Source organism: Mytilus edulis, chromosome 4 (genome assembly GCF_963676685.1).
Source record: "Mytilus edulis chromosome 4, xbMytEdul2.2, whole genome shotgun sequence".
Lineage (NCBI taxonomy): Eukaryota > Metazoa > Mollusca > Bivalvia > Mytilida > Mytilidae > Mytilus > Mytilus edulis.
The window spans coordinates 18,760,677-18,787,584 of NC_092347.1; the positions used below are offsets into that span (position 1 = coordinate 18,760,677).

The following is a 26,908-nucleotide window of genomic DNA, read 5'->3' on the forward strand; positions in this document are numbered from 1 at the left end:
AGTATTGCTTTATTCTAGAAGAAGGAAACAGGAAACTAACAGCTGAACTACAAAAAGAAAAATCCGAAAAAGGTAACGGTTACTTATATACATATATGTCTTCTTTTTATTTGTTACGAAAAAACATTTTTGAATCTAGCAACTTTCGATTTTTCTGTCGGTATGTCATTTGTTAGTTTTTGATATGCTGATGTTAAACTGTCAAGTAAAGGGGATAATTATTGTATTATTGAAGGTGGATTTGAATGGTAGCTAGCCGTCGTTCGACTGAGTAAACTCTGTTACTTTAAATGATGGTTTTTTTTTCTTTTGATTCGAGCGTCACTGATGAGTATATTGTAGACAAAACGCGCGTCTGGCGCAAATACAAAATTTCACTCCTTGTATCTATGATGAGTTTATTTTTATATTAACAAGATTTATCGTATATATAAATATGCAGTGTTAATTTCCATTGTTTAACGCAAGCGTACATTTTAGATGAACAAATACGGTTCCTTATTTGTGCATTGTGATAAAAAAATTCGTATGTTTTGTTTACAACTCTGTCTTGTATTGTTCTGGTCATACTATTTCAAATATTCAATTTCATGACTGTTTCATGTGTTTCCATCAATTTACCATAGTACTATCACATGGTTAGGTTATAAATTAATGGTAAACCCTAGTGTTTAGTGTTTTAATGTCTACTCTTACCGTTTTAATTTATTGACCTAACTGCACGACTCGATTCTCAATTCAATAATGTTGCTCATATAAGTACAAATCCGATGATAAATTAAGTAAGTCTTATTTGATAATGAGACATTGGTGAAAAAGAGCACAACATTTTATATTTTAATTTACAGACAAAGTAATTATATGGTTATCTAAATTTGAATGACAATATTTGCTTACATTGTGATCAGTATATCGAGAAAATGATGTTCTGTCAGTATGCCAATCGTCAATTCTTAGTAGAAAATACGACAACTAAAATACTAAACTCCAAGGAAATGGCTGGTGTTGAACTGTCCAATTAAGGGGATGATTTATTATGATTTTAAAGATAGGTTTGAGTGGTACATGTCGCTTAACTTTCCATTCGTCATTCCATTCGTCATTCGAACGAACAAACTTTGTTAATTTAAAAAAAAGTTTTGTACATAAATTGTCTGCCTATACATTCTTATGTTACCAACAGTACAGTAGGTCAGAAACAATATGAACAATTACATAATGATCACTTTATTCTAGAAAAAGAAAAAAGGAAACTAACAGCTGAACTACAAAAAGAAAAATTCGAAAAAGGTAACAATTTTAAGTATTTAAACATTATTCAATTAATGCTTGATAATAAACCTATTTTAAGAAATAAGAATACGCAACAGGTTCAAATGTTAGATACACACATTCATATAATTTTTATGTAAATGCAAAATATTCAATATGCTATTAATTAACTAATGTGAAAAGATAAAATATCAAATTTTAGCAATTGCATTGAATTATATTCTTATTTAATCATTGATGTGTGTTCAATGGAAGACAACGGTACAAAAGGGGTATTCAATCTCATAAGTCGAAAACTAACTCGCAAGCAAGTCAAAAACGAAATACAATGAAAAGACAAATAACAATATTCATAATACAACATAGACAACTGATAACCTAGCAACACGAAACCTACCAAAAACCATGGATGACGTCAAGGGCTGAGGAAGGAAGTGCAGAACCTTCGTAATGGGTGGAACCCGTCATGTTGCTCATATAAATATAAATCCGATGATACATTAAGTAAGTCTAATTTGGTAATGTGACATTCGTGAAAAAGTAATGAAAAGGACAGAAATTTGATAATTAAAGTTTAAAGGAAAATTAATATCGCTATTTTCATTTCAATGGCAATATTTTTCCTCATTAGGAGATGTCCTGTCAGTATGTCAATCGTCAAATTATAGTAGAGAGTAAAATATAAAAAACAAAACTCCGAGGAAAAGCCCGATGTTGAATTTTTCAAGTTAGGGGATGAATTTATGTGATATTGAAGATGGGTTTGGGTAGTCACTTCACTTTCTAAACTTTAATTCTAAATATTTTTTTATACATTAATTGTTTGTTAAACCATTTTCTTTGTTCACCAACAGTTGGGCAACATAAAAATTTTATAATGACGTGCATTTTAACTGAACTAGTACATGTCTTTTTCGAAGCCAGTAAGGGTCCACCTCCAGGTGCCGGATTTTCCGGATTCGTTGAAGACCCATTGTTGGCCTTCGGCTGATTTTTGCTCGTTGGTCGGGTTGTTGTCTCTTTGGCATTTTTTCCCATTTCCATTCTAAATTTTATTGAAATTTTCCCTATAAATTTTATTAGTATTGCTTTATTCTAGAAGAAGGAAACAGGAAACTAACAGCTGAACTACAAAAAGAAAAATCCGAAAAAGGTAACGGTTACTTATATACATATATGTCTTCTTTTTATTTTTTACGAAAAACCATTTTTGAATCTAGCAACTTTCGATTTTTCTGTCGGTATGTCATTTGTTAGTTTTTGATATGCTGATGTTAAACTGTCAAGTAAAGGGGATAATTATTGTATTATTGAAGGTGGATTTGAATGGTAACTAGCCGTCGTTCGACTGAGTAAACTCTGTTACTTTAAATGATGTTTTTTTTTTCTTTTGATTCGAGCGTCACTGATGAGTATATTGTAGACGAAACGCGCGTCTGGCGCAAATACAAAATTTCACTCCTTGTATCTATGATGAGTTTATTTTTATATTAACAAGATTTATCGTATATATAAATATGCAGTGTTGATTTCCATTGTTTAACGCAAGCGTACATTTTAGATGAACAAATACGGTTCCTTATTTGTGCATTGTGATAAAAAAATTCGAATGTTTTGTTTACAACTCTGTCTTGTATTGTTCTGGTCGTACTATTTCAAATATTCAATTTCATGACTGTTTCATGTGTTTCCATCAATTTACCATAGTACTATCACATGGTTAGGTTAGAAATTAATGGTAAACCCTAGTTTTTAGTGTTTTAATGTCTACTCTTACCGTTTTAATTTATTGACCTAACTGCACGACTCGATTCTCAATTCAATAATGTTGCTCATATAAGTACAAATCCGATGATAAATTAAGTAAGTCTTATTTGATAATGAGACATTGGTGAAAAAGAGCACAAAATTTTATATTTTAATTTACAGACAAAGTTATTATATGGTTATCTAAATTTGAATGACAATATTTGCTTACATTGTGATCAGTATATCGAGAAAATGATGTTCTCTCAGTATGCCAATCGTGAATTCTTAGTAGAAAATACGACAACTAAAATACTAAACTCCAAGGAAATGGCTGGTGTTGAACTGTCCAATTAAGAGGATGATTTATTATGATTTTAAAGATAGGTTTGAGTGGTACATGTCGCTTCACTTTCCATTCGTCATTCGAACGAACAAACTTTGTTAATTTAAAAAAAAGTTTTGTACATAAATTGTCTGCCTATACATTCTTTTGTTACCAACAGTACAGTAGTTCAGAAACAATATGAACAATTACATAATGATCACTTTATTCTAGAAAAAGAAAAAAGGAAACTAACAGCTGAACTACAAAAAGAAAAATTCGAAAAAGGTAACAATTTTAAGTATTAAAACATTATTCAATTAATGCTTGATAATAAACCTATTCTAAGAAATAAGAATACGCAACAGGTTCAAATGTTAGATACACACATTCATATAATTTTTATGTAAATGCAAAATATTCAATATGCTATTAATTAACTAATGTGAAAAGATAAAATATCAAATTTTAGCAATTGCATTGAATTATATTCTTATTGAATCATTGATGTGTGTTCAATGGAAGACACCGGTACATAAGGGGTGTTCAATCTCATAAGTCGAAAACTAACTCGCAAGCAAGTCAAAAACGAAATACAATGAAAAGGCAAATAACAATATTCATAATACAACATAGACAACTGATAACCTAACAACACGAAACCTACCAAAAACCATGGATGACGTCAAGGGCTAATAAGGAAGGAAGTGCAGAACCTTCGTAATGGGTGGAACCCGTCATGTTGCTCATATAAATATAAATCCGATGATACATTAAGTAAGTCTAATTTGGTAATGTGACATTCGTGAAAAAGTAATGAAAAGGACAGAAATTTGATAATTAAAGTTTAAAGGAAAATTTATATCGCTATTTTCATTTCAATGGCAATATTTTTCCTCATTAGGAGATGTCCTGTCAGTATGTCAATCGTCAAATTATAGTAGAGAGTAAAATATAAAAAAACCAAACTCCGAGGAAAAGGCCGATGTTGAATTTTTCAAGTTAGGGGATGAATTTATGTGATATTGAAGATGGGTTTGGGTAGTCACTTCACTTTCTAAACTTTAATTCTAAATATTTTTTTATACATTAATTGTTTGTTAAACCATTTTCTTTTGTCACCAACAGTTGGGCAATATGAAATTTTTATAATGACGTCCATTTTAACTGAACTAGTACATGTCTTTTTCGAAGCCAGTTAGGGTCCACCTCCAGGTGCCGGATTTTCCCGATTCGTTGAAGACCCATTGTTGGCCTTCGGCTCATTTTTACTCGTTGGTCGGGTTGTTGTCTCTTTCACATTTTTTCCCATTTCCATTCTCAATTTTATTGAAATTTTCCTTATAAATTTTATTAGTATTGTTTTATTCTAGAAGAAGGAAACAGGAAACTAACAGCTGAACTACAAAAAGAAAAATCCGAAAAAGGTAACGGTTACTTATATACATATATGTCTTCTTTTTTTTTTTTACGAAAAACCATTTTTGAATCTATCAACTTTCGATTTTCTGTCGGTATGTCATTTGTTAGTTTTCGATATGCTGATGTTAAACTGTCAAGTAAAGGGGATAATTATTGTATTATTGAAGGTGGATTTGAATGGTAGCTAGCCGTCGTTCGACTGAGTAAACTCTGTTACTTTAAATGATGTTTTTTTTCTTTTGATTCTAGCGTCACTGATGAGTATATTGTAGACGAAACGCGCGTCTGGCGCAAATACAAAATTTCACTACTTGTATCTATGATGAGTTTATTTTTATATTAACAAGATTTATCGTATATATAAATATGCAGTGTTAATTTCCATTGTTTAACGCAAACGTACATTTTAGATGAACAAATACGGTTCCTTATTTGTGCATTGTGATAAAAAAAACTCGTATGTTTTGTTTACAACTCTGTCTTGTATTGTTCTGGTCGTACTATTTCAAATATTCAATTTCATGACTGTTTCATGTGTTTCCATCAATTTACCATAGTACTATCACATGGTTAGGTTAGAAATTAATAGTAAACCCTAGTTTTTAGTGTTTTAATGTCTACTCTTACCGTTTTAATTTATTGACCTAACTGTACGACTCGATTCTCAATTAACATTAAGATATACTCGTTGCAAAGAATCCTGCTCAAACTTTTATGAAATACGGTTTTAGCTTTGCAGTGTGCGTGAGTTTATGTTGAAGGCAATTGTAGTGACCTACAATACAAGTACCGTTCAATTGAGTTTAGTTATATGTCTTGTGTTTTTTTTCTCTAACCTAGGTTTTCTGTATTTGGAATGTGTAGTACACATATCCGCAGTGATTGATATAATCTTGCATCCAGTTCATGTTAAGTTATGGGCATAGAACACTTTAGAGGAAAGAACGGAATACAATATAATATCTATACGTTTCAGAAACCAAAATGTGGACTATTATGCACAATGCAATAAACAAGAGCTCACTGGATATAGTGCGCAGTTGTTTCTTATATATATAGCTACTCTAGAGCTCATAAAATGAAGCATTAATTATAAACAACATTATTGTCATCCGAGATATATAATCTTATTTTTATCATTCTAATGAAATAGCAAGCACAAACATACGAATACACTCGCCCTGATTGACTTTTCCCTTGAAAAGCGATGAAGGGAAGGTTTGTTTGGTCAACATGATCTCATGGTAATCCTTATTTTTTTCTAATGTTGTCTCGTGCTCATCAGCCCAAAATGCATATATGTAATACCAATATTTAAATATTAATATAAAAACATATCCACATTTTGGTACTTATGGGTAAGAGAGGGGGAACTTATCAAGAACCTCATCATCCCAAACAGGCAATATGTTTTGCCTGACCAAACATAGCCCTTAAACCAACCACCACTAGGATATTGAAAGAATGAGGATGTATCACATGTACTTCCGCTAAAGATATCAACCAAAGAGGTTATACACATATCCTCAGTGATTGATATAATCTTGCATCCAGTTCATGTTAAGTTATGGGCATAGAAAACTCTATAGTCCATACAGCATATTTGCAGGCCAATCTCAAATTACAAGGAATAGTATTCCCAATACTCAAAACAAAAATATCTTTTTTATCAAATATTATTCCTTAATTACTCTACAACACTACTTAACATTTCAAAATACATGTACACAGTTCTTTATAAATAGTTTCATAATTCTCTAAATTCTCATAAAATTTACCACATACAGACTTTTAAAACACTACAAACCATTAAAAGTCTGAAATGGCCTATATCTGTACTCGACTGTACTGATTTTTACTTGACCAGTCTGAATTCGTCTGAGATTTAATTTATAATACTCGACTGTAGTCTGAACCATACTTAACAGTCTGAATGTGTACTTGACTAGTTCTTAACCATTTTATACGAGTCTGAACCGTACTCGACCTAGTCTGAACCATACTCGACCTAGTCTGAACCGTGCTCGACCTAGTCTGAACTATACTCGACCTAGTCTGAACCATACTCGACCAAGTCTAAACCAACCTAGACCTATTCTTTGTATCTATCAACTGAATTTTATCAATTTAGGATTTTTTTAAATAAAAATGAAATTTGAACAACAACTCGAAATTAAAAATGTATTCAAAAGAGTATTGAAAATAAAATTTCACAATAATTAATTATAATATAACTTCAACTCAATATTAATCAACACTTTCATAATAATATATATCAACTTTTAAAATATTGATAAATAAAACAAGCTGATCAAATAATCTAAAAAACTGAATTGTGACTAATATTTTCAATATTATTCAAAATTTTATGAATATTTCGGAAGTATTTTATGGTAACTGGACTATTTTTACCATTAACTTAAGCCTACTATAGATTTATGGTGTCAGTTGAGTTCAGGTAATAATGCAGTGAATGTTTTTTTATTAAGATATATATAAAATAGTATATAAAACAACTTAATAAATTTAAAAAAAAATGAGAGCTTAATTGTTTTGTTTTATTAAACCAAGAATTTAATTTAATCATGATAATAGAATTTCCATAGCAATCCTTGATAACCTTTTAAAAAAGTAAATGTATTCCAAAGTAACAATAAAAAAAAATTTCAATTAATTTATAATTTTTTGTCAAATTAACATGGATACATAAAGCACTTTAATATTTTCTAATTACCTCAGTACATGTGTGTTTTACAGGTAAAAAGAAAACCCTATTTTCTTAAATTCGTGTATTACTTATCTAGTACATACATGTATATTCGAAAGGCCTTGTTATTTAATTTAAACAGGATGTTGCAATTTTGAATCAATGCTATTTAGAATTTAAAACCTCTGACCAGGTGTGATCTTATTTATGAGTTTGCCCCCAAGCAGAGGTTATACTTTATATCTCACCACTAATCAGAAAAAACAATTTTATTTATTCATTTAATTTTATCCCTTTTTTATATAAATTATATATATTATACTTTTTTTTATCCTAAATATAATCACAGATATATTTCTTTTATAAGGTTAATTTTTTTTATAAATTTTGTTGGCTGTTGTTATATTTGTCAGTTAAAAAAAAATTTATTTTGACAGTTAAAAAAGTACAGGTTGTTTGGTCTAGTATGGTTCAGACTGGTCGAGAATTGTTCAGACCTTTGGTTAAGTATGGTTTAGACTGGAAAAATAGGTCGAGTATGGGTTAAGACTGTTTTAGACTGGTCGAGTAATAGTTCAGACTATTTTCAACGGCAAAGATAAGGGTCAAGTACGATTCAGTACAGTCAAGTATGGTTCAGACTGGGGTCGAGTAATGTCAAGTAAAAGTCAGACCAATTCAGACTGGTCGAGTAAAAATCAGTACAGTCGAGTACAGATATAGGCCATTTCAGACTTTAATGGTTTGTAGTGAAAGTTGTGTTAAGGCAATGAACTCATATCAAAATGAACATTGTCATTATTTTATTATTTTAATAACATCTTCAGCATGTGGAAAGCTTGTAAGCAAAGGGACTTCACATCCAAGTGTAGACTATGCTGGCTTGTCTCTTTCTTTACTGTTTTTGAATCAAACACACTTTTTACTTCCTAATCAGGAACATTGACAATTGTATTTCCACTTGATTCCTCACATGTCTGCTAAAAATATATTAACCAATAACAACTTGTGTGTTTGCACTTAAGACAGCATTAGTCACACTGTGAAAAGGACATTTCCCTTTACCTACAATCCACGTGGAAAACCACTATGGAATTAGTGTCCCTCGAACTGAAGACAAAGAAATTTAAATTAAAAAATTTAACCATACATTAAATTAGTATACATTTGTACTAGTATACAAAATCATTCAACATATTTATTAAATGAAACAAAACAAAAATATTGCAACCATTATTTAATCTCCCGAGACAAAAAGTTTTTGTGACATATCTCAACACATCAGTGAAATTATATACACATCTAATAGTAAACATCATGAAATTACGGACAAATTATTACAATTACTTTAAATTTGAACATAAAGCTGCTTCCATCACAGATTTTTTTTTTTTTTAGTACCGTGCAATCTGAACACAGACATACATAATAAGTGTTATATCCATATTTCTCCCATTCATTTTTTTTTCTTATTTCTTTCTTTTATTACAATTATTATCCTATTTTCAGAGATCTCAAAACATTACTTAAATTGCAATTTGTTTTCACCATAATCTGATCAGAAAAAATCCTTTGCTTTTAGGTTGTTCGACCACATTGACATGAAGTATCGTGCAATGTCATATTACTTCTCCTTCATTCGTCAGCCTATCAAAGCTGTAGGTATTACCATATGAAAACAACAACATTCTATTCAATTCTATGTACAATCAAACAGACCGCTGAACGCGGACCTCGACGAAGACACCTTATAATTCAATACACATCACTCCGGTAAACAACATTAATATCATGTGACATGTCACACTAAATTATTCCACGTTCTCAATATTTCTTTTCTTTTCTAACAAAGTCTTTAAAGAGCATTTTCTATCAGTATGTACGATGTAATAATTAATAAAAAGTTCACAACACTCTAAAGTAGAATAGAAACTATTTACCCTATAAACAATTTATTATGCTCCTTTCAACTACAGGTTCCCAAAATGGCAAAAGCCCCCACTTCCACATAGATTTTATATAGCGATTACACTTTGCCCTGCGTTTAACCGGCGCACGGTATAACAAATATCTGACCACCTGGGTTGATAATAACTATCCATGGTCTAAATCTCAAAGATTTTGCCACCAAGGTCAAACATTACCATCTAGTGCTATCAAGAAGCCGTCAAGGCCAATATAAATGACCACAAAGGTCTTAACGCCCCCAAGGCTAGTATTTTTAATTTAATGTTGCCACAAAGGCAAATGCAAAAAATTATAAAAATGACCACCTACGTCTTTTGCTACCAATACATATATAAATGACCACATAGGTCTATTGCCACCAAGGCATATTTAAATGACCACCTAAGTCTATTGCCACCAAGGCATATATAAATGACCACCTAGGTCTATTACCACCAAGGTATATATAAATGACCACCAAGGTCTTCAAGCCACCAAGGCTATATTGCCACCAAGGCAAATGTAAGTAAAAGTTAAAGAATATAGTTACTTTGCCGAACACACGTGGATCACGACCTTCCCACAGCTTAGATATTGAAATAATGAGGATGTATCACATGTACTTCCGCCAAAGATATCAATCAATGAGGTTATGCATCATGACACAAGACATTGTTACGTGTACCATGATGAACTTTCGTGCAGGACTGCTGTGTGTATTTTTAACATGGAACTCTTTACCAGACTATGATTTTTTGACTCTTGACATATGCACGTTATTATGTGTGCCATCATGATACAGTTTGTTCCTTGGTATATAACCTTGAACTCAAAATATAATTTTCAATTGACCTTGCTTCTGAATATGTGGCATGAAGAGGTATTGTCATACGATGGCGAGTCTAGTGGCACGAGAAACTTGATGTGAGCTTGACCTTTGCTCTCAATGTACAACTTGTATATTTTGTTGGAACAAAATGGGGAATTGACCATTTTATTCAAACAAAATATACAAGTTGTACATTGAGAGCAAAGGTCAAGCTCACATCAAGTTTCTCGTGCCACTAGACTCGCCATCGTATAAGAAGTATGTGGTATGAGTGCAATTTGATTTGCACTCATACCACATCTTCTTATATCTATATTAAAGGTATAGATATATTTGTTAGTAATGTGTACCACGATGACCCTTTCCTCAAAATCTGCTTTGTGTTTTTTTTACAAGGAACTCTTGACTATACTATAACTTTTTGACTCTTGACCTACGCACATATTGGTTGTGTCTCTTGATATGATTACCTTGACGTCTAGTCAGGAGTCTCTGGTTTTGTTAGTCTTGTATGTTTTTAATTGTAAGTTAATTTATATGTTTTGGAGTTTGAACTAGTACACATTTTGTTACTAGGCCATCTGAAGCCCGCCTCCGGGGCGAGTGATATTCTCGCTTTGTTGAACACCCATTGGTGGCCTTCGGCTGCTTTCTGCTCTTTTGTCATGTTACTGTCTCTTTCACACATTCCACATTTCCATTCTCAATTTTGAAGAATGTTTGGTTCAAATTCCACGGATAAATGATTTTACATTATAATTGGATAATACATTCTTTTTTTTATCCAACCATTATTGATCCAGGAGTTAACTCCGTAATATGAAATTTTCACCATGTTTTATTTATTTTGGTTCACAAACTATTTTTTTAATCTAACAACAACATTCAGTCAATGTCTTGTCAAAACAAAACGAAAAACTATTAAAAGATAAACAAGAATATACAAACACAACAAAGACAACTGAAGACTAAACGACTAATATCCTTAAACAATGAATGGTAAGGAAAGAAGAGCAAATTCTGCTTTGATAATTACAATTTAAAAGACTACTTCACTGGTTGTTTTCATTTCAATAACACTATTTTCCCCCGTTTCAATCATCATTGCGGGAACATCATGTACTGTAAGTATGGTCAAGTCGAAGTAGAACAAAGTAAATTAACGAAAATACCGAACTCTAAGGAAAGGGCTAATGTTAAACTGTTCGATTAAGGAGGTGATTTGTTGTGATATTGAAGATAGGTTTGTGGGGACCGCTCCACTTTCTATCCGTCCTTCGACCTGACAAACTTTATTTAATTTAAATAATGTTTTATACATAAAATGTATGTAAAACATTACCTTTTGTCAACAGCAGTACAGTTAGGCAGAAAAAATACGAAACGTTTATAATTATCACTTAATTCCAGAAGAAAAAACAGGAAACATACAGCTGAACTACAAAAAGAAAAATTCGGAAAAAGTTATAGTTACTATATATTAGCAAGCAAACTCGAGGGAATTGTGCAAATGATGATACAAGCATGAAAATTACCACAAAGCATCAATAGTATATACTTTGTAAGAAATAACTGCTGGCCATTAAAAAAAAAATTCAAGATGGCCACGGCCATTTTCTAAAATGGCTGTTTTCTTTAGTTTGAAAATACTGATTTTTCTGGAAAACTTTTCTTTGAACTTCTCTTAGTAAAAATCAATTACCAGGTTTGGTGGCTTCCTTCCTTACATCACTTATTTATTAAAAATGAATATTTGACATATCAAGTATTTGCGCATGCGCGAAAATGTAACAAAATTCTTTCAGAAACATTTGAAATATTTACTATTTATTTAGTATTTTGAGATTTTTAATGATATTATGAATTGGTTTAATAACATTTTTCAAGGTTATGAAGCACATGTGTTTCACACTTTTGCGCATGTGCCAATTATTTATAGACATCAAGAGCGATTTGTAAGCACTACCACGCAATTCTCAGGTATTCTATGGTTAAGGCGAAAATGTAGTTAATTTGGAGATCAGTCACTTTTGAAAATACCCAAGCAAATTCAGTGGGAATGGCCTGATTTGTAAGGAAAATATAAGTGTATCGTCATGTTTGGTGGATTGCACATTGAAATGACTTGTTATCAAACTATGGGTGATATATTGCGTGATAGGGGATAGACATGTTGTCTTACTGAAGCCAATATTGCAACACCAAGAACGGCAGATTCTTTTTATGTATGTTCAAATGTACCTAGGACTAGACAGACGCATCAGACAACTGCATGTATTTTGCTTAAAAAATGTTAATTTCTGATTATAAAAGCTAAACTCAGAATATATAATTATGTCATGACTCTGTGACGTTCAATGATTTAAAAGACTGGTGTAAGGAAATAGAGTCATCTCGACCACAGTTTAATTCCTGGCGTTCAATTATAAATTAAGAACTTCTTCTGATTTTTGTATTATGCTCATTTCATGAGTTAGACAGTCCATATAAAGCATGATAGCTAGTGTTTTAGGTCTTGATCATGTAAATTATGCTCGATATGCTCGATCGTTACCGACCCATCTCCGAGATATGACTTCCCTTACCGAACATCACCCACAGGTGGCCATGGAATTTGAAAATGATAATTTCACTGTACGTAAGACCAGTAAATTTCTTTCTTGTAACACAATTGATCAGGCACAAAAACAGAATAATGCAATTGTGAAGAGCGATATTGGTGCCATAGGATTAACCGATGATCCCATTTAGACAAATGGATGGTAGCTGGACCAGGAGTCAGTATACTAGAGGTTTAATTTGAAAGATCTAGTGATTTGGGTCATTCTAAAACAGACGAACGATATAATGAAGACTCTATGAAAACACAAAAAGATTTCTTTAAACAGCTTTAAAGGCTTTGCAAGTATGAACGAGATTGGAAATTTATTTCTAGAAGAGTCGTCAGATTTGTAAAAAAAGTACTTCATTTAGGAAATTGTTGATTCGGAAACAGGTAAGATATGTAAATAAACTCAAAGATATTGGTCCAAACAATACGGAGATCTTTTGAAACAAATGCGAAACGAAGGAAAACCTGCTTTTTTTAACCAAATAAAAAAGAACAACTTCCTAGCTATTTTGGCCGTAAAATGAAACTGGAAACGTCTTTATCAAAAACAAAGCTAGAGAACCTTAAAAGTGATTGCGATATCTTTTCTAGACTTTTCATTTCTTGTCACAGTAGACAGTTTTACTTGGAATATTTCTTTATCCAAGTATCATAGAAACCAAACTGCTCCTCCGTCTTTATCTCAAGATGTCACTTGAAATAGTGGTATTAAATCGCTTCAAATGGGTTTACTTGAAACATTCTGCGATTTGCTGATCCGAATTCGGACGCATTTATCGTTGATGGGGCAGCAATGGTTAATTCCAGGTCACAAAGTTAGGCAAAAATATTTGTTGATTATGCTAATGATGTCACACTGCCTTATGTAAAATCTTGCATCGATAAGTATTCAAAAGTAGACATTGTATTTGATGTTTACTAAATGAATAATTTAAAGGCTGTGACAAGACAAAGACAAGGTTCTTGTGCCAGATGGAAAGGTGTTGGTTCTGGTTGAACACCAAGGTATGGAGTAGTTTTCTCTGTGAAGATGACAACAAAACGAAATTGTTCAAGTTTCTTGCTGACAAAATTGCTTCTTAAGAGACTCATACAAATGTGTATGTTACTCATGGTGAAAACATTCTTTGCAATTTCATTAAAGACACTTGCTATCTATCCCCTTGTAATCATGAAGACGCAGATACATGAATGTTTGTCCATGTTCGGCATGATTATGAAAAGTGTTGTAAAATGTAATTTTAGGTAGTACTGACACATATGTAATAGTATCAAGAATTGCAGCAATCGCAAAATTAGGTAGAACAAATTGCGGATAGGTTATGGAAGGAATAACGACTTTTGATGGCTTCCTGCACGTGACATATCAAATGCGTTTGATCCTTGTGTAGCTGCTTTTCTTTTCGTCCATGCATTTACTGGATGCGGCACTTTGTCGAATTGTCATGAGAAAGGCAAAAGGTCAGCTTGGCTAACAATGGAAGGTTTTCCAGATGTAAAGGATGTTTTTTAGGCTTAATTATGGAGCGAGGCACGATGTCAATTGTTTGCCAGGAAGCAGCGGTATTGTGATGCAATTCCGCCTACAAAAGGTTCTTTTCCCGAGCGCATCAAAAGAGAAGTATATCAAGGAGGAGTTGCTTTGGCTCAGCCTGATTCATGTATTCGACAAGTACGTGTTCCAAGTCATGAACACTGTGGTTGGATGAAAGAAAGAATCAATGACAGTTGGAAACCAAAATGGACTTCTTTGACTGCCGTTGCATCCTAGTGTCAGAAAATTTTGAAATGCGGAGCCGAAAACCGAGCTGTGTTGGTAACTGTAGATGCTACCGTTCTGACCTTCCTTGTACGGGTTGTTATATAGGCAACTATCAAATAATTATAAAATAAGCAACCTGTATTTCTAACAAAACTAGGCATTTAAACTTAACAAAGAATGTTAACACTTGTTAAGTTGATGGAAATTATAAAAATATTTTCTACGTATTTGCCGCCATTTTGGAACCGGAAGTCACTATTTTTCTTCATTTATGTGTTGTTTCGTCGTACTTAAGAACTTTTTTTAAGGCTTTATCATAACTTACATTGGATTATACATCCCTTGTGAAGTTGCTTGAAAGTATAAAAATTGAAATTTTTGACTTTTTTGCCGGCATTGTGAAACCGAATGTCACCTTTAGTTTCATTAATGTATTGTCTAGTCGTAACTAAGGAACTGTCATTTACTTTTTATCAAATCTAACATTGGATTTTACATTTAACACACCTTTTAAAGGATTAACGAATTATTGTCAATTTGTAATGACGCCATTTCCGAAATGTGTGATGGCCATCTTGAAAAAAATGATTTTTTTTCTGGCCAGCAGCGGATTTTTTTTAGTATCATTTAGTCAACCTTTATACCACATTTCATGTTTGTATCACGATTTGCACAATTATGTCCATAATATCTCCCAATACTAACACATACATATATTTTATTTTCTCTGACAGAGGACCATTTTGAATCTTGCAACGTTAATTTTTTCTTATTTAGCGGATGAAAGTTAATAATTAACATTCAAATATACTGACTTACTTTCAATTTTCTTTTTTTCACAAATGATTATTCATAGGGATACTTTCTGATTCAATGCTTATGATGTAAATGCTTTAGTTTACAATTTTAATCGCACGACAAATACTCAAATGGTTAACAATAAAACAATATTTCAAGAAATAAAAAGACACAACAACTAATCATACAGCGGATTGAGATCTACCAATCGAAAAAGCAGCCACCAGTGTGTTGGTGTTATGAGGTAAATTCTTCAATGACGTTCCTTAGAATGATATGTTCTAAACCACAAACTTACATTTGGACCGAAAACATATAAAAACTTTATAATGAATACTATGTTTTACGGGACGAAAACAGGAAATTGAAAGCTGAACTACAAAACGAAAAATTAATAAAAGGTAAGGGTACCGTACATTTACATAAAGTAACAATATTAAATTTCATTAAAATTACTGATTAACTTTCCAGTTCTTCTTTTTATCCCAATGATAATTCATCGGGAGACGTACTGATTCCAAGCTTAAACAGAAAAGAAAGTTGAGTCAGCATTTAAGTAATAACAGTACTGTAGTTGAAGAGTTGCCACCGTCAATTGTAGATTTGACGGTCGCAAATGCAGTTATACTGGCGACGCGTAGCGGAGACAGTAAAACGGAGATTTGCGACCGTCAAATCAAAATTGACGGTGGCAACTCTTCAACTACAGTACTGTTATTCCGATTCTATTGCATTACAAAAAGAAAAAATACGATAAAACTTGAAAAAATGTCTAAATTTGTCAAATAAAACAAAATCCGCGAAACTTCATAAATGATTTTGGCACAAAGACGTCATGGCTAAACGTGACGGCATACCAATGAAAACTCACAAACTGGAGGTTATTACGTTACCTGTACGTTTCAAATTTGGATAAATTAAATTAAAACGGCGTATTCGAGGTAGGTTTTGTTTTATTTTTGATTATATAGTAGTATCGAACATTTGTTGATTCATCAATTCAACATGACGGGTCCCTCCTTAGTTACGCCTGGTCAACTGTGGATTTGACGGCAACTTTTAGCTAATGAAAACAATTGTTACATTCAAATTGCATTAGAACGAAGCTTTAATGTACAATTGTAATTGCATTGCTCAAAATTCAATGATTAAGAAATGTTTCAGGTGTAATACCACTAAATCATGGTACGTCGCATCCGGTTGCATGCGAAATAGGTCGAAAAAATATTACTATGAATTTTACAGTTGTAAGTTATTAATCCTACATTTTATTGCAGTAAAACATTTTCTGTGTCATAAACATATGTCTTGGGTATTTTAGAGCACCATTATTTTTTTTATCTGGGGTTTCTATAGAATATTTTGGAAACTTGAGCTTACATGGTTACTAAAACTTGTACACAGGTTAAATAAGGGGGAACTTGGAATGGTTAACTTCCAGTGATGGTTATTTTCTTATATGCAATGAAATGTTATGTGAATTTTTCTATAGTACTGGACAGAATAAAATTTTACTCATGCCAAGTATTTCTTTATTTGAAACAAAGATAAATTTTGCACAATGTTTTTAAAAGTGCAAATTTAGCAAACATTAAAAGGAGAAAATCATTGGTGGTATTACACCTTCAAATGGTTGATAATGAACTTTTCTGAAGAAATAGAAATACACAACAGGTACTTATAGTTCCGATATAAATCAAAATTATGAAATATTGCTATTTATGAACTAATTTTAACAGATAAAATATCAAATTTTAGCAGTTGAAATAAATTGTATTCTTATAGAATAGTGAATGTGTGTTCAATGAATACAAATGATTTAAAAGGAACATTCAAGCTCATAAGTCGAAAACTAACTCTCAATGCAAGTCCAAAACGAAATTTACAACTCTGTCTTGTATTGTTCTGGTCGTACTATTTCAAATATTCAATTTCATGACTGTTTCATGTGTTTCCATCAATTTACCATAGTACTATCACATGGTTAGGTTACAAATTAATGGTAAACCCTAGTTTTTAGTGTTTTAATGTCTACTCTTACCGTTTTTAATTTATTGAAATAACTGCACGACTCGATTCTCAATTCAATAATGTTGCTCATATAAGTACAAATCCGATGATAAATTAAGTAAGTCTTATTTGATAATGAGACATTGGTGAAAAAGAGCACAAAATTTTATATTTTAATTTACAGACAAAGTAATTATATGGTTATCTAAATTTGAATGACAATATTTGCTTACATTGTGATCAGTATAAAGAGAAAATGATGTTCTGTCAGTATGCCAATCGTGAATTCTTAGTAGAAAATACGACAACTAAAGTACTTAACTCCAAGGAAATGGCTGGTGTTGAACTGTCCAATTAAGGGGATGATTTATTTTGATTTTAAAGATAAGTTTGAGTGGTACATGTCGCTTCACTTTCCATTCGTCATTCGAACGAACAAACTTTGTTAATTTAAAAAATACTTTTTGTACATAAATTGTCTGCCTATACATTCTTTTGTTACCAACAGTACAGTAGGTCAGAAACAATATGCACAATTTCATAATGATCACTTTATTTTAGAAGAAGAAAACAGGAAACTAACAGCTGAACTACAAAAAGAAAAATTCGAAAAAGGTAACAATTTTAAGTATTAAAAAATTATTCAAATAATGCTTGATAATAAACCTATTTTAAAAAATAAGAATACGCAACCGGTTCAAATGTTAGATATACACGTTCATATACTTTTAATGTAAATGAAAAATATTCAATATGCTATTAATTAACTAATGTGAAAGGATAAAATATGAAATTTTAGCAATTGCATTGGATTATATTCTTATTGAATTATTGATGTGTGTTCAATAGAAGACAACGGTACAAAAGGGGTATTCAAGCTCATAAGTCGAAAACTAACTCGCAATGCAAGTCAAAAACGAAATACAATGAAAAGACAAGTAACAATATTCATAATACAACATAGACAACTGATAACCTAGCAACACGAACCCTACCAAAAACCATGGATGACGTCAAGGGCTGAGGAAGGAAGTGCAGAACCTTCGTAATGGGTGGAACCCGTCATGTTGCTCATATAAATATAAATCCGATGATACATTAAGTAAGTCTAATTTGATAATGTGACATTCGTGAAAAAGTAATGAAAAGGACAGAAATTTGATAATTAAAGTTTAAAGGAAAATTTTTATCGCTATTTTCATTTCAATGGCAATATTTTCCCTCATTAGGAGACGTCCTGTCAGTATGCCAATCGTCAAATTATAGTAGAGAGTAAAATATAAAAAACCAAACTCCGAGGAAAAGGCCGATGTTGATTTTTTCAAATTAGGGGATGAATTAATGTGATATTGAAGATGGGTTTGGGTAGTCACTTCACTTTCGAAACTTTAATTCTAAATAATTTTTTATACATTAATTGTTTGTTAAACCATTTTCTTTTGTCACCAACAGTTGGGCAATATAAACTTTTTATAATGACATCCATTTTAACTGAACTAGTACACGTCTTTTTGGGAGCCAGTTAGGGTCCACCTCCGGGTGCGGGATTTTTTCGCTTCGTTGAAGACCCATTGTTGGCCTTCGGCTGATATTTGCTCGTTGGTCGAGTTGTTGTCTCTTTGACATTTTTTTCCCATTTCCATTCTAAATTTTATTGAAATTTTCCTAAAAAAAAGTTTAATAGTATTGCTTTATTCTAGAGGAAAGAATCAGGAAACTAACAGCTGAACTACATAAAGAAAAATCTGAAAAAGGTAACGGTTACTTATATACATATATATATTTTTTTTAGCAACTTTCGATTTTTCTGTCGGTATGTCATTTGTTAGTTTTCGGTATAATGATGTTAAACTGTCAAGAAAAGGTGGATTTGAATAGAAGCTAGCCGTCGTTCGACCGAGTAAACTCCGTTACTTTAAATGATATTTTTTTCTTTTCATTCGAGCGTCACTGATGAGTTTTTTTGTAGACGAAACGCGCGCCTGGCGCAAATACAAAATTTCACTCCTGGTATCTATGATGAGTTTATTTATAAATGAATTATACATAATACATAAAAAAAAATACTATGTTTTAGAAGAAGAAAACAGGAAACTGAAAGCTAAACTACAAAAAGAAAAATCCAAAACCGGTAAGAGTACTGTATATTTACATAAAGTAATAATAGTCATTAAAAATACTGACTGACTTTCCAGTTCTTTTTCCTCATGATTATTATTCGAGAAACGTACTGATCTCATGCTAATAAAGACAATCAAATGGAGAGAGAATCGAAGCTTTAATGTACAATTGTGATCACATAGCTCAATTTCAGATAATTAAGAGTTCAATGGGTTGGTCGACAATAAACCTATTTTAGTGGAACGAAATAGACATCAGGTACTCATACATTGGTGTATGATCTACAAATAGACTAAGCAGCCAACAGTGTGTTGACATGTCTCCGTACTTGTACATGTCGTATTTGAGTTGTTGTGCTAAAATAGATTTGTCTTTCGTTATTTGCAAATGTGCTTTGTCTATATGCCTTTTTGTTCGTCTTTGATGACATATTTGTCTAGTTTTGTAGTGATCAATTCGACTTGTCTCAGTACTTGTACCTATCGTCATTGTGTTGTTGTGATATGTTAATATTTTGTATTTTTGTCTTTCGTTTTTGCTTATGTGCTTTGTCTTGATGTTGCGTATTCACCTGACGGTATCTGGATATTGGTATTTATTCAAATTCTGACAGAACGATTTGATAATATCAAAAAGGCGACACGGGTAAAAAACAAAAAATGTCAAAATATCCAGGCTTTAATTCGATCTTAATTTTGTAATTTGATGCAAGCATACGATCATAATTGTGTCTTAAACTGATAGAGGTATATAATTTTTAAACCACAATATTATATCAAAATGTGGGCTTCGAAAATCAAGTATACATAGTTCGTGCATTTCTACGAGTAGTTGTAATAAAATTTCAAACAAATATACTTTTATGTGGGTTAGCATTCGTTAGCTGTCACATTTCTATAGATTGTATTGATTATATAAAAATTTCATTGAAGCTAGGGGATAAATGTTGACTAAAATAATTCGTTTGATGTACTGTTTGTATGCAAGAGCGACATCACTTTGACTATGTTTAATTTGAGTAGTGTTGAGATCTCACAAACGCATTTAACCCCGCCGCATTTTTTTGCGCCTGTCCCAAGTCAGGAGCCTCTGGTCTTTGTTAGTCTTGTTTGATTTTCAATTCAAGTTTTTTTGTGTATAATTCGGAGTTTAGTATGACGTCCATTATCACTGCGCTAGTAACATATTTGTTTAGGGGTCAGCTGAGGATTCCGCCGGATGCGGTATTTTCTCGCTGCATTGAAGACCGATTTGGGGCCTTCGGTTGTTGTCTGCTCTATGTTCGGGTTGATGTCTCTTTGACACATTCCCCATTTCCATTCTTAATTTTATATATATGTAATTCCTAAAAGTCTATTAAATCCATGAGTGTAGTGTCTCCCTTGAACAGGCTCATAATTTCTTCTTTACGAAATTAGTTCTTTGATTTAATTTTGATTCATTACAAACTTTATAAATGTAATACATATATATCGCGTATGTATTCTAGTGCTTTACGGAAGTCAGCTGGCGGGAAGGTTGACTTGCATGCAAGCGAGGAAAGAAGCTACCTGTTTTGAGTAATAAAATCCTAAACTAGACACTTTTGTCATTGTGCTAAATATAATCAGGCCTATATACATAATAGATACGTAACTCTATTTTTGGACTCATTTTGGATCTTGTATTCAGGTTTTTGGTTGAAATTTCATGAATTTTTGGCAATTGTACATATTATCATCAGTACATAATTAGGTCCTCAATAGCCCCTATTAGACGCTGAAAAGTATTTTATTTACTAGTATCTGTATAATAATCTGTAAATACATACTCAGAAAAAGAATAATTTCCCTTATATTAGAACTTTCATGTTAAATGTGACTAGTTCGACCCAACGAATAAAGTCAGATGATCTCTGGAAAAAGACAGCTTACGTATATGCCTGAAAAGTTTTAAATATGTTGAGGTAGATTCATGGTATTTTGCATCTTGGATGTACAATCGCAGTACAAAATCGGTCTTAGTTAGTTACCCAAATCTGCAAATTTGGAGACAGTTTTGCAATTTAATGGTTAGATTACTTATTTGTATATAATCCTGGTACCTTTGAAAACTATTATATAAAGAAACTGGTGATTTGTTGTATTATTCAAAATATTTTAACAAATATATATTTTTTGTTTTTAGAATCATTTTTTCAAATTAGCCATTTAAGGGGAGAGAACTCTTTTAGAAAAAAATGATACTGGACTATTAGGGAAATTTTTAATTTTTACTTGAAGTAAGAAAATAAGTTCGATGACACCTTGTTTTCTTTTGATTTTCTTAAATCATATAATAAAACCTATCTTCTCACAATTTATTTTAAAAGTCTATCTCATAGATTTTTTTATTCACACAAATCTGTTTTTCCATGAAACAATCTATCCAAATTTAGGACCTTCAAAATTAAGCATTTGGAGACATTCGAAAACAAATCAACCAGACTATAAACCGTTGTTGATCTTGATTGATTAAATGTTGCTTGTTTTGTCCAGTAACAAATATTTCATGAAATTTCAGGACCAGGTTCGGTAGAAAGGCAGATTAATGTCGTCATAAATTTAAAAAAAAAACTGGCTGATCATTTGTTTTTTGTTTTTGTTTTTTTAAATTCGAACGTGAATACTAGAAAAAAAATCGCCTACGTACCCAGCACGCACGTATAACTTTCTGCATTATATAATCACAAGCAATTACATAGTAAAATTGAGTTTTACCTGTTGCAATCAATAATCAATGTTTTGACACAGTCCTCACTTTTTAAGTGTAATTTGTCAACCTCAGTGTCCAGAATATTCCTTTTCGTAACATGTCTAATATAAAACGAAATTCTGTTAAAATACAGTAAGTGCATCTGTCTTCTGCTAAAACAGTTTAAAAACATATGAAATTAGTAACTGGTGAAAAATTATGTCAAACAAATTATTGAACCTATCCGTGAATATATCATAATTTTAGTCTTCTGTGCAAGATTTTATATTTTTTTCGCATCAATATCGCATAATCGTAAAAAAAATATTTCACTCGGTCAGTGTTTTTAACGAGATAACAAGATGACGAGTAAGGCGGGGAAACCACTTTACTGGTATAAATCCTTGTAATGCAGTCATTAACAGTTAACATTCACACAGACAGCGGAAAATTCCGGAAACGACTAACTTCACTAGTAGATTTACGGATGGTTTACTAAACAGTATTCTAACGGAAGTTATTAAGGTGACAGTTGGTCCTTCACAAAAGTGTGTAGTTCCCTCTCAAAGATGTAATCCAAGAGGTCATCGAGGTTGGAACATTCTAACCAAGTTTAAGTTTGATGAACTGAGCCCAGCATAAGCTTGCACCAAAGATGCATATGGTCAAAACAGTACGTTCTACTCCATGTTCCATTATATGTCGTTGCGCCAAAGAAATTGGCTGAACCTTTTGAACTTCACAGCTCAAATAGGTCGTATGTTGTTCACAATACCTTGTCAAATGAGTCTTTAAGACATGGCGTCTCATCTTGATCTGTGTCACAAATCCACACACAAAACACTGATGTGTACGACTCCAATATGAAGTTATCAATTTACTGTCAATTGCTGCTGATTTAGTTGCAGTGACAAAAGATAATGCGGGACCTGAGGTCCCTGCATATCTATGTTGGAAGACTTCATCGCCAAGGACTTCACCGTTATCAGATGTGTCATCTGTGGTGTACTCGTATATAGCTACATCAATGGCCATCATGAAGAAATTTTATAACCAGTATTATTGACAATTTTACATTTGTTTTGCATTGTGGTTCAGTTCTAATGACGTGTGACAGGCAGATGATTTCGTTTCGTATTGGAACAGTCACACAATCGTCCTTAGGTAGCGATTTCAATTGAACTGTTATAAACGTAAATGAATTTAGAACAAGTGTATTCATAAAAACTTTTAACAGAGACTGAAATTGTCCTTCTGTGTGTTGTGTAGGAACTGATTTTCCATTTAAACAATGGTCATGCGAATCAATGCAATCAGAAAATGCAGGCCAAGCATAATTGTAACGAGCAGATATATGACACACACATCCAAATGCATATTGAGGTAACTGTTTGACATCTAGTTCCTGTTAAAAGTACTGATTCACAGTTTTGTTGAATATTTGAAATCAGGAAACTGCTCACTAAAGTATTAACAGCAGTAGTGTCAATGGTAGCTATTACGGGTAGGGAAATTACAGCTGCAGGTATATATAAGCTTCGACTTACAGTTCTAACAACCAGATCATTAATGCTCTTTTCCTCTTGGGTCAGATGTGAGCCTAATGGCCTGACCCTGGCCTGTTTAAAGATCGTTCCTTTGGTGAGTTCGATGACGAGGTCTTCTGAAAAGTTTTTTGCATGTTGTCCTGTTCTTTACCTGACTTTTAACCTCTTTGTGATGACTGGGAGCGTGAATTCTCCGGACTTCGGAATTTTACAAGTTATTTCATTAAGAAAACAAGAATGTGTCCCCAGTACACGAATGCCCCATTCGCACTATCATTTTCTATGTTCATAGGACCGTTAAAATGGGGGAAAAACCCTCTAATTTGGCATTAAAATTAAAAAGATCATATCATAGGGAACATGTGTACTAAGTTTGAAGTCGATTGGACTTCAACTTCATCAAAAAATACCTTGATCAAAAACTTTAACCTGAAGCCGGACAGACAGACGAACGAACGGACGGACGAACGGACGCACAGACCAGAAAACATAATTGCCCCTCTACTATCGTAGGTGGGGCATAATAAATAAGCTAATAAGGTAAACACATCATGTATCATAAAAATACCTGCCAACCAACCGTAAATATTCTGTACGAGGTGACATTCCATCGTAACAATAGGGTTGCGAAAACGTAAAAAAAACAGCTGACTCATAAAATTACTTCTGTAAACTATGGAAAACACGAGTTCCATTAATGTAATGATACGATCACTAAATCGTAACACAGCCCCCTAACCACTAGGCGTTTGTCCTCAAATGCACAGAAAATATATATACATTTATTAAATTATTTGGTTGGTTGGCTGAAAACTTGCAAAACCAAATCCAATAAGACAAACTGTCTTACACTATACACTTTAACTTAAAACTCATGTATTTACATACTAGTAAATGGGTTATGAAAATTCATCAACAAATTATGTCAAAAATAATGACATATTTAAAAAAGCACTATCAATGGATATAGAATCCATAATTAAAACAAGACATTTTACTATTTGTGAATAAATAAGCCAATACTGGGCAGTAAAACATGAGAAAAGAAATGGATAAATTACATCATAGGGTTTTTCTAAGGTAATACTGTACTGCATTAAAAATACCTATTATCATTATGCATAACACAATTATTTACAAAACACATATAAATATATAAGACAATGTTAATTTCTTTCAACAAATGTTCTAGGTTGACTGTTCAACATCCTCTTCTGTACCCGAAACTATCGGTAATTAATTAAACCAAACAAGAACAATCTCTCGTAGATAGGGCTTCAATCGATCTTGGTGCACCACCTTAGGTTTTGTCTTTGGTCCTTTCTGTATTCTATATATGACATCATTAAGTTTATTTACAACAATATATGGGCCTTCCCAATTATTTTGTAACTTTGGACACAATCCTTTTATACGACAAGGATTGTGTAACCATACTGGATCTCCTGCATCAAACTTTTGCATCTTAGTTCCAACATCGTAATTTCTTTTCATCCTGTCGCTTGACAGTTTTAACTTATTTCTTGCAAATTTATGAAGTACCTCCAAATTTTGGGATAATTCATATGCATAAACAGTTTTTAAACACAAAGGTGACTGTTCAGTCTCTGGTCTACCCATAATTAAATCTACTGGAAGATTAACTTCTCTTCCAAAAAACATGGAACATGGATATGTACCCAAACTCTCATGTTCTGATGACCGATAGGCCAACATTAATAAATAAATATTTTCGTCCCAATCTCTCTGGTGTTTGCTTCCAAAAGCAGATAACATCATCTCAATGGTTGAATTTGATTTTTCAACCATACCATCCGATTTTGGTCAGCATGGTGTTGTACGGGTTTTATGGATACCCAAAATTATACACATCTCTTTAAACACATTGGATTCAAAATTAGACACTTGGTCTGAGTGGATTGAAAGAGGAACCCCAAAAATGGTTACTATACTTTCCACAAATTTCTTAGCCACTGTCACTGCTACATTGTCTGGAATTGGTATAACTTCCGTCCATTTTGAAAAATAATCCTGAACTACCATTAGATAGCGATTATTATTGACACTTATGGGTAAAGGTCCTAGAATGTCAATAGCCATTCTTTCCCAATGAGCACCCACAAGATACTGCTTCATCGGGGCCTTAGGTTTTTTACAAGGTGCTTTCTTAGAAGCACAAATATCACATTTGGTACACCAAAATTTAACATCCTGTCTCATTTTATACCAAAAATATCTCTGTTTAATTTTTGATAGAGTCTTTCTCACACCAAGATGACCACCGGTCACTGTGTTATGTACTTGGTCCAACACGAACCTTTTAAAATTAGCTGGAAGAACAATATGTAGATCATAATGTTTTCCATTATAGCTTTCCCATTTTCTATATAAGATTCCATTGACCAATAAAATTTAACTTCAGGACTCATATTGGATACATCTGCCCATATGGGTTTAACTTCATCTATTTTCCGTTGGATAATTATACTGATTACATCATCAGATAACTGAAATTCTGAAACATTTTCAAAATTTATCTCTTTAACTGGGTCGTCCTTCTCATTTTGACTGCACTCATAATCCTTAGATCTGGTACAAACTCTTACTATCTAAGACTGAACAGGGAGTACATCAGGGTTTTCATCTGGACCCTTACTTCTAAATTCATTATGAATTACATGACTTTTTACTTTGTGGCAAGTTTCGTCACTTTTCATGTTTGGCCAATCTTCATTTTTACAGCTAATACTAGTTGTTTTGTAACTGACTGTTTGACACTAACATCTTGAACATTTCTGCAAGATTTACTAATAGTGGCATTATCACTACATTTTTCAACCGTTAAAACGTTTTTATGAGTTGGAACCAATTCATAATGTATTTCTGCTCTAGCACAGTGAGGACATTCTTTATTATAGCAAGGACGTCTACTTAGGGCGTCTGCATTATTATGGTACCTTCCCGCTCTGTGCTCAATTTTAAAATCATATGATGCCAGGACCTTAAACCAACGAGCTAACTGACCTTCTGGATTCTTAAAATTAAACAACCAACTTAATGCACCATGGTCACTTCTAACCTTGAAGTATTTACCATATA

General features: G+C 32.5%; 1 protein-coding gene across 1 annotated transcript in view; it reads left to right on the plus strand.

The window, feature by feature from the left end:
* The first annotated feature begins 24 nt into the window (after nucleotides 1-24).
* Nucleotides 25-26,908, plus strand: part of LOC139519128 (uncharacterized) — a 40,555-nt gene continuing 13,671 nt past the window's right edge. Inside the window, exons 1-7 of the mRNA XM_071310943.1 lie at nucleotides 25-72; nucleotides 1,237-1,290; nucleotides 2,372-2,425; nucleotides 3,578-3,631; nucleotides 17,991-18,044; nucleotides 19,130-19,183; nucleotides 19,507-19,560. The gene's annotated coding sequence lies outside the window, so the exon portion shown is untranslated. The remainder of the gene's footprint in view (nucleotides 73-1,236; nucleotides 1,291-2,371; nucleotides 2,426-3,577; nucleotides 3,632-17,990; nucleotides 18,045-19,129; nucleotides 19,184-19,506; nucleotides 19,561-26,908) is intronic.